Here is a 10,090-nt window from a genome sequence, read left to right as displayed (position 1 = left end):
CAGAGGAAGATTTCTTTCTCCCTGACACCTACATACTACCTATGTGAGTAGGTTGATGAGCCCCTTTTCTAATGAGATTCCCAGACATCATGGTGTTTGGATCTTGCTACTGCTGCTTTGGGGACAGTCACTGTGGCTTTGGGGAGAGGGACCCCAGAGTCCTGGGGCACAGGAGAATGGTTCTCTCTGACAGACTGCAATCCAGATTAAAGGAACAGGGCTTTGGGGAGGCATAGGAGAATGCAGTGTTGCTTTCTGTCTGTTTGTTACTCCCAGATCTGGCCAATCAGAGAGAGAAATTAACTAACAGACCCTGGTGGGCTCTAAATTTTTCTTCTAGTCCTCCTTTCCAGAAGATTCTCTGGGAGCCATGTCTGCCACACACAGTGGGAGTCCTGGCAGTCCTGGTTCTACACTCTCAAGCCTTTGCTCTCCTGAAGCCTGAGAGAGCCTCAGCTCTGCCTGGTGAGATGTAAGTCACATTCTATGACTCAATGAAGCATGATTCTTGTCTGACTGGATGTGGCTTTATGACCCTTGCCTCATGGAATATCACCTTTTCTTTTTCTTTTCTTTCCTAGGAATATTGTCAAGTGGAAAGACGAAGGCACAGCTGTGTCACAAAACTTGGGGAATAAAAAGCATTATATAAATACTGAAAAATCACTCAGGAAGTGGTATCTGAGCATTAGTCTTAGAAAATCTCAGGCAGAACTTTCAAAGGGCTTAATTGGTGAATTTAGCTCAAAATATAGTCTTCACACTGAATGAGCCAGAGGGATTGGGGACATGCAGTCCCATACGCACACCGTCTATCACACTCCTGGCTGATGGGGCCTGGAGGAGAGAAATGGAACATCTGACTCTGGTTGAGTGAACCTAATTTTCCCCCTCTATACTAGAAAAAGCATATTCCCTGAACACAGAAGTGCCCACCTTACTGCCCCAGATATCAAGCAGAGGGCAGAAAGGTGAGGGTCAGTAAACGGCTGGCTGGCTGGCTGAAATATTGGGTTCATGAGTGTAGGAGTTCAAGGCAGAGGTCCTGGACAAAGGCACGTTTGCAGAATTGCTGCGCTGGGAGTGGCTTTTCCATTCCAATGCACATGCAGATCCTCCTCCTGATCCTTGGGATTCTCTCTGCTTAAATTTTGTGTTTCATTCCCCTGTTACCTCCTTCTCCTCACATCTCCAAAAGACAGAAAAGCATCCTCTAATCTGCAAGCTGCTCCACAGTGTTAGCTAGATGGAGACCAACCACCTTCTAGCCTTGACGTCAGGCCTGGGGGAGGAGAAGTGAAGATAAAACAATGACCAGCAAAACTCATATTTTGAAATCTATGTTCATCTTTATCAACAGTTACCACTTATTGATGGCACGCTCTATACCAGGCCCTCTGCTAAATGCCTTACGGGCATCTTCCCATGCAACCCTTCCCATGCATCAGTCCCCTGAGGTAGACACTAGTACTGTCTTCATCTTATGAGTGAAGAAACTGAAGCCTAAACAGAGGAGGAAATGTTCGTAAGGTCACATGTGAAGTAAGAAGAGCTGGGGTTTGAAACCAGACCACCTCTACCCCCATCCCCACACATTTGAGAATCTAGAGTTGGAGAGGAGGTAGAAAGTGAGGCCTGGGCTTTCCAATCAACAGAGATTGGAGAAATTAATGACAAGACCCATCCATGAACATGAGAGAGAGAGAATAAACGTATGTGTGCTTTGGGGGTGGGCTTAACATACAAGTAGAACCCAGAGTTATGCATAGTGGGGATGGGGAGGACAGACGAAGGGAAGGAAGCAGAAATGTAATGCACTGTTTGCCTATTATGTATCAAGAGCTGTGCTTGGCTATTTACATACAGTAACTCATATAATCTCCATAGGAACACTATGAGTAGATATTATCCTCTCTATTTTATAAATGAGCCAATGGAGACAAATGAAGTGAGAAAAAAAAATTAAGCTTCCCTCTACTTACACTGGGGTTAAAGCCAGAGATTTTTATAAACTTTAATATTTTGTTGTTTTTATCACTGCTTTCTCACAGTTACTGGTAATTCAAACCCTTAATAAGTTTCAGTCTCTTTATTGTGTTTACAGTCTAGAAAATAGAAGCAGAAACGACATTCCACACAGAAGGAGGGAGACTCGGGTATTAGAACAAGTGGTATTTGGAGAACATAGGAAGGAAGCAGGGCTGAAAAAAAAGAGCTGGCTCTGGATCATAGAATGTCCTGGGTCCACACACTAGAATCTCCTCAACTAAAAACAATAATAATAATAATTAATTAAAAAAAGAAAAGGTGGGACTTCCCTGGTGGTGCAGGGGGTGCGGGTTCGATCCGTGGTCGGGGAGCTAAGATCCCACATGCCTTGCAGCCAAAAACCAAAACATAAAACAGAAGCAATACTGTAACAAATTCAATAAAGACTTTAAAAATGGTCTACATCAAAAAAAAAAAAAAAATCTTAAGAAACAAAAAGAAAAAGAAAAGGTGGTGTCTCCTCTCACAGCCTATTCTAGACATTAGCTATCTTGAATTTAATTTGAACCATGAGACACCTATATCTATCACTCAGGCTCCACTCCCCGAGTGTCCTCTCTGCATCTGTTGCACTTAGAACAGTGCCAGATACATAGTAGCTGCTCAATAATTATTAAAATAAAAAAGAAAGGAAGGAAAGAATAAATGAAGACATCTGTGGGCAGCTAAAACACAATTAGCATCAGCAGAGAGTTCTTCTCCCTCTTTTCTTTTTATTATTTCATTACTTCCAGGTTGTTTGTCCCCCTTGGTGATGACCCCTTTTGGTACATGTATTGAATACCTCCTGGATAGCAGGCATGAATTTAAGCACTTTACTCATTTAATCCTCACTGTAAGTCTATGAGGTAAGTATTTTATTAAACTTACTTTACAGATGAGAAACCTGAGACCTGAAAAGATTAAGTAAATTCCTCAAGGTCATACAGCTAGTACGTGGCAAAATCAAGATTTAAAAACAGGCAATTCACCCCAGGGTCTGCAGCTGCATTATAAGCTAATGGTGATTATTTGAACCAGCTTTCTCCTTTATAATAATTAAAGACTAGGAGAAAAAGGAGTTCTATACATTGCAAATTTACACATATCTCAAATCCTATTTGAATGTCATTGGGTCTTGGAAATTAGTCTGGAAGTTCAGAAATTATGTGCTGTAATATGCTTTCTTCTCAAATATCTTAGTGCATCCTTTCTCTACTCAGCACAGCTCCAAAGATAAAAGGAAAAAAGGAAATCTACAGTGGGCCAAAGGCCACTGGAAGATGTTAGGGCTCAGGACCACTAGATCATTAACCTCTGTACCCATCCTCCTACCCACATTTATTATTGTCCCTGACCCCCTTCAAAGCACTGACAGCCTGAAGTAGGAGTTGCTTAAGCAGTGCGATATTGTAGATGGAGCACAGGCTTTGGGGCCAGAGTAGCATGTGTTCCTATCCTAGGTCCACCATTATAAGCATGTGACCTAGGATAGTCACTTAACCTCCCTGGCCTTTGTGTCCTATCTGCACAGTGGGGCTGGCAATATCAACCTCCCAAGGTTATTGTGAGGAGTCAAAACTGTTACGGACATGATGTCTCCTGGCAGCAGGAAGCAGGATAGCTATTAACTCCACCACCCTGTCCCCCACATTGTTTTCTATCTCACTCCGAGGTGACAGTTATAACAGCAGTTTTAACAAGTTCTCATTCATAGAATGAGTTCCCTCTTCCCAGGAGGCCCTGACTTTGAAAATGGGCTTCCCCTATAGTCTTTGATCCCAAATTCCAGTAAAAGGAAACTAACTATTCTCCAAGGTCTTCCAAGAATGACTTCTTGGACACATTTGCCATGTGTTAATAAACCCTTTCAGCTGCCTCTCTGCATTCCTACCCCAGATTCCCTTCACCTATGCCCTACCCACTTATTGGTCTAACCAACTACTCAGAGCATCATTCCCACTTCTCTCCTTGTTGCCTCAGAGACACTGCAGTGAGTTCCAGGATTCATGTGTGCATCAGCCTTCATATGCAGGGTGTATAAATACTTACAAAGACATGTGCAGCTATTTTTGAATGTATCATAATTCATTTGAAAGCATGAATTACTAAATTTGCAGTTCTCTTTTCAGGATTTTTTTTTCTATCAATTGGTACAAATAGTACAACTATTATTATCCAACCATCATCAAGCTGGAGAGTCATGAAATATTTTGAAATTAAAAAAGGAGTTTTCACATCCAAAAAAATTGGAGACCACAGGTCCAGGTGGCAGGGATTGTATGAGAGTAGATATAACTTCAGTGCTATGGATTGAATTGTGTGTCCACCCACCCCCCTGCCCCCCCACCCTGCACAACTCATATGTTGAAGCCCTAAACTCTAATGTGATGGTATTTGGGGATGGAACCTGTGGGAAGTAATTAGGTTTAGATGAGGTCATGAGGGTGGGGTCCTCCTGATAGGATTAGAGCCCTTTAACAAGAGATGTCAGAGGTCTCTCTCTCTCTCTCTCTCCCCCCAACCCCATCATAAGAGGACACAGAAAAATGGCAGCCATCTGCAACCCAGAGAGAAAACTCTCACCAGGAACCAAATCTTCCAGCACCTTGATCTTGGATTCCCAGCCTCCAGAAATAAGAAATAAATGTCTGTCGTTTAAGCTACACAGTCTATGATATTTTGTTATAGCAGCCAAAGCTGACCAAGACATCCAGGAACAATGCTGGCCTCAGTTAACCCTGTTGTGAGTCTTATTCATGGCTCTGGAAGAGTCCCATTGACGATCCTAAAGGAGGGTTAGACCTGGGATCCTTAACTACTGTGAATGCCATGAATGAACTAGAATAAATGGTCCCCAAATAAAGCAGTGTATAGCAGGTTCTCTTGGCTGTTTCGCCAGCTTTGTTTCTATAGTCACTCCACATGTTCATTTCCATCTAGTACCAAATTTCAATAGACTTACTGTTGGTGGAGTAATAAATTCCTCATAATTTCTCATCTGTAAAATGAAAATAGTACCACTAACTTCATAGGGTCATTTGGAGGATTAAGTGAGACAAAAACTTGTGAAAGTGTTCAATAAATATTAGTTGACTCTGAAGCTAAAAACCTCTTTTTCCCCTGGCACCACATTTTTATACCATCTACCCACTGCCCCATTTCCAAAATCTTCTTAATTTGTCCCAGAGCAATGGCATCATAAAGCACTGAGCTATTTTGCCCAACTCCACTCCTTTCCTATTGAGATCCCATAGCCACCAATCATATCTAATGATGGAACATTAATATATAGATCATTTGTTTGATTTATCTGTTATAACAGGAAGCTATGCATATTTGTGAATAATCGGGGAGTTGGCATGAATGAACCTGATGGGAGTAGTTTATGAAATGATTGGTTCTTTCCTCTCCCTTGATCTACACATTGATTCAGTTACAAGCCCTATTGACTCACCTCATTTGTCTGTCCCATCTGTCCCTCTTATATGGGCCACTGTCACCCTCTCTAGATCAATCCCAATTATCTCTGGCCTGACTGTTGTGTCAGCAACCACCCTGCCTCTTCTCACCAACCTCAAATCCATCCACTGCTGCCAGATCAATCTATCAAATTCCAGTGCTGAGTATCTTTTTTACCAGCATGGAAGCAAAATCGCCAGATAAACAAGAAGAGGGTGCAGGGTAGCTAATGGTGAGGGCCGGTGGTCCTTTAGAGGTTAGTTGCTAAGGGACTGTGAAACCCATGAACAGGAGGGATAAGTGAAATCATTTGAGAGGCCCTTAAAAATGATAATGTCTAAATACTCTAAACCCTTTTGTAACTTGGTCTTATTTACCTACCCCATTTTTTCTGTAATCAACCTGAGTCTAATCAAGGACCATCTCTTTCCTGTCCCACTTACTCGTGGCATTTATTTCCGTTTATTTAAGTTGTTTACCACCTGTGACCAAACGGTGAGCTCCTCAAAGGTTGATGAAGCATCTCATTCATTTCTGTATGCCCAGCAACGAGCACAGGGCCTGGCTTATGCTTAGTGCTTGAAGAATGAATGGGCGCAGATAAGCACCACATGTTAAAGGAAGAAAATGCTACAGAAGCAATAAAGTAACGCATGGGAAGTCTTCAGCAGAAAGTAAATTCTGAAGCTGGGTCTTGACAGACTAGTATAAGTTTGCCAAATGGAGAAGAGGAGGTAATTTTGAGTAAAGAGAACAGTGTCCAGAGGCTCATCTCTGTTTTCTAACCCCCAAGAGAGGATCCTTGGATCTAAAGACAATGTCCTTCCAATTCTGAATGTCACAGGGGCAGAAAGACAGGCAGCATGAACTGTCCTCTGCAGAACCATGACCATATTTGACTACTTTAATTCCAAAGAGAGAACCAGATTCCTAAACTGTCTGTAAGAGATCCTGCCTGTAAGAAAAAGGGCCTAAACTTCCTGAGATCCAAGATGATATGGCTCCAAGCTTGAGCTGCCTAGATGTGTAAACTATGGATTTCCAAGGCACATATGCAAAAAAACCCACAATGTGCTTATTCATTATTTTATTATTAACCCCACACTCTAACCAACTGAGCTAACTGGCCAGCCACAATGTGTTTACTCAAACAAGTATAGGGAACTAAATAAACCAGCGTCCTCTAATGCTGATTCTACTTGAAGCAAAAACTTCCCCCCAGGCTCCCCAAATGCCAGCCCTGGGACTGGGTAAATGAGCCCTACACATAACGAGTCCCACAGGTACCTGCTGTCTGTATCCTCCCAGCCCTCAGTATGGCTCTCAGGATGTCTACAGGGAGTCACCTCCAGGATCCCCACTGGCTGCTCCTGGGGGAGGTCCTTCTCTGGCTTTGAAGACTTCTCCACACAGAGGGGCTGTCAAGGAGGCCTGCAGCTCCCAAGCCTAACCACATTCCCACTATAGTGTGTTTATCTGCTGCCCCTTCAGCCTCAGCCCGTCATAGGCCCTTTTGGTTACCTCGCTCTTCCCTCCCTGGCCTGCATGCTGTGGCCAAGGGAGCACAACACTTCCATCTTCACTCCTCGGCCTCCTCCAGCCCAGCTCTCCTGTTGTGCCTCAGCACTACGCAGTCACAGGTAACTGTTCTTTAGAAAAGGAGCTGAAATGGAGCTTATTGCTCCTGGACTGACTTTAACTTATTGTAGTATAACAGCTCGTCACAGCTGGAGTAGGTCTTCATAAGGTTGTGTTTGCTCTTCCTACCTTTGATTTTCTTGGAAGAATTACAGGCTTCCCAGGGTGGAGGATACTAACCAGGTTATAGCAGCCATTCTTCTACCTCAAGACAGACTTCAACCAGATCAGACAACACTCTAGCCCAGGGTTTCTCATCAGTAGCCCTGCTGGTATTTGGAATAGGACAGTTCTTCCTTGGGTGGGATCGTCACAGGTACTGCAGGACATTTAGCACCAATAATTGCTAGCAGCACCCATGGCCATCACTAGAACAATTAAAAGCTCTAACACACATTTTTTTATTTCACAGTAGAGGTGCCATACCACCCATGGCTGGACTGCTGCCTAGTTTATGCCCAGAGGCCTCCCAAAAGATAAATATCTTTAGCCACATATTTTAGTGTCAAATTATTTTTCCTATTGGGAAATATATTCTGTTGCAGCTTTACTCTTTTTTAGCATTCTTCATGTAAATGATTAACAGCTGGTAGCCAACTTCTCTTAAATAATTTTTTATAAGCTTGAAGGAGGTCTCCATGCCTACTAACCTTCCTCACTGATGTGATTTACTTTATGCAAAAAGCCTTTTTCTGAATATGCATAAGGAAATCAGAATATAATTTAAATATACCCTACAGGAGCTTACTGTCTAAAGGGACCAAAATGTGAAATATTACATGAATTGGACTGAGTGCTATCCTTCAACAAAATGATGTATCTTTATTGTAACTCTGTTCTTTATATTCAGGGTCTGCTTTTGCTTTAGATGAGGGACACTTGAATTTGCTGCATCTTCCCTGGTATAATTGTTTATCTCTGCAGAGTAGGTGTATGCCTACTCACAAAGTTGAGTAAGGCTGTAAATCTGCCTTCTAGTTTAGGGAAGATGAAGATGTAGCATAGTTTACAATATACATGAGTGAGTGCTGTGAAGTGTCAGCTGACTTCCATCATTCAGACAGCAGTGGAGAGAGGATGGTGGTTGGTTAAGATTCACCTCCTTCTTGAAAACAAGATGAACATTTCTGAGTCTGCTTTGCTTCTGCTTCTTAAAGGATGTGCAAGGGGATGATTCATAGTTTTGAAATAAAAGAAGTCTCCAGTCAATCCCTAAACAAATTGTTTTCAAGCATCAAATGAAAATTTCGAGTACAATATGCATTGATGGAGGGGAAGACATGCATTAGTCTTTGAAGAATGGGGACGATTTAAATAAGAGGAGGAAAAGAGGAAGGGCATTCCAGATGATAAGGAGGAAGAGTAGGTGAAGTGGGAATGTACATGGTTATACAGTGGGGGTGGGGGGGAGGAAAATTAGATGATTCTAGCATGCATAGGAAATTGTAATAGATGGCCACAGAACAAGAATATTTTAAGCAAAGTTAAGTAAATCCAGAGATCAACTTCAATCCACTGGGAAATGTATCCCCAGGTTTATAGCTGAGAACGAAGTTCAATCAATTTCAGAAATGTGATTAAACTGCTTTACTAAAATTATGCAACTTTTATTCTTCTACATTTCCGATTTAGTGACCACTCAATGAAGAGGGAGAACGACACTCTCGCCACTGAGTTTGTTTTGCAAGGTTTCTCCAGCTTCCACGAGCACCAGCTCACTCTTTCTGTGATGTTTCTTACACTGTACATCTTAACCCTAGCAGGTAATATAATCATGACCATTATCCGTATTGATCATCATCTCCACACCCCCATGTACTTCTTCATCACCATGCTGTCCACTTCAGAGACTATATATACATTGGTCATTCTCCCAAGGATGCTATCCAGCCTCGTGGGTATAAGCCAGTCTATCTCACTGACGGTTGTGCCACACAGATGTTCTTTTTTGTAACCTTTGGGATCACTAACTGCTTCCTGCTCACAGCAATGGGATATGACTGATATGCGGCCATCTGCAACCCCCTGAGATACACAGTCATTATGAACAAGAAGGTGTGCAACCAGCTGGTGTGGAGGGCCTGCAGCATTGGGCTGATTGTAGCTATGACACAGGTGACATCTGTATTCAGGTTACTTTTCTGTGCAACAAAGGTGGCCCACTTCTTCTGTGACATCCCACCAGTGATGAAGCTATCCTGCATTGACATGACTGTCAATGAGATTCTGTCTTTGATCATCAGTGTTTTGGTGCTCGTTGTGCCTATGGGTCTGCTCTTCATCTCTTAAGTCCTCATTATCTCTACAATCCTCAAGATCACCTCAGCCGAGGGCAGGAAGAAGGCCTTTGCCACATGTGCCTCCCACCTCATTGTGGTCATTGTTCACTATGGCTGTGCCTCCATTACCTACCCCAAGCCCAAATCAGAGAACACCAAGGATTAGGATCAGCTAATCTCAGTGACCTACACTGTGATCACCTCCCTACTGAACCCTGTGGTGTACACCCCAAGGAACAAAGAGGTCAAGGATGCTCTGCTCTGGACCATTGGAAGGAAGCTTTCCTGACAATTTGGGAATTGTTCTTCTGAGGCTCTTAGCATCCATTCTAAGCAGAACTATGAGGAGAAGAGCCCCATGTCCTTGGCTCCCAGAGACGTGGCCCATAAGGAGGAGGAGAAGAGAGGAACAGAAACAGCATCCAACCGGGAGTCTGAAAGCTTTAAATATAGCCCCTGGACAAAGTGCTGGCCCTGTTTTTGTGGATAATTAGACAAACAAGGACAGGATATGCCTGAAGAAGAGGTCAAGGAGTAATGTGGACCAAGGATTTTTCATTGGCCTTTTGGTTTTCTTGCGGCTCTCCACTTAATGAAGACAACAGGGAGTCCCTTAGAAAAAACAGAATCCAGGACATACATTCTTCCCTACAATCCCTTCCTTCCTAGTTAAGAGTATGAGA

General features: G+C 42.9%; 1 pseudogene; it reads left to right on the top strand.

Moving 5' to 3' along the window:
- The first annotated feature begins 8,743 nt into the window (after window positions 1–8,743).
- Window positions 8,744–9,696, top strand: LOC133088073 (olfactory receptor 10J1-like; annotated as a pseudogene).
- Window positions 9,697–10,090: the final 394 nt, after the last annotated feature.

The sequence above is a fragment of the Eubalaena glacialis genome, chromosome 3 (assembly GCF_028564815.1).
Source record: "Eubalaena glacialis isolate mEubGla1 chromosome 3, mEubGla1.1.hap2.+ XY, whole genome shotgun sequence".
NCBI classification, from domain to species: domain Eukaryota; kingdom Metazoa; phylum Chordata; class Mammalia; order Artiodactyla; family Balaenidae; genus Eubalaena; species Eubalaena glacialis.
This window is presented reverse-complemented; position numbering and strand designations above follow the sequence as displayed.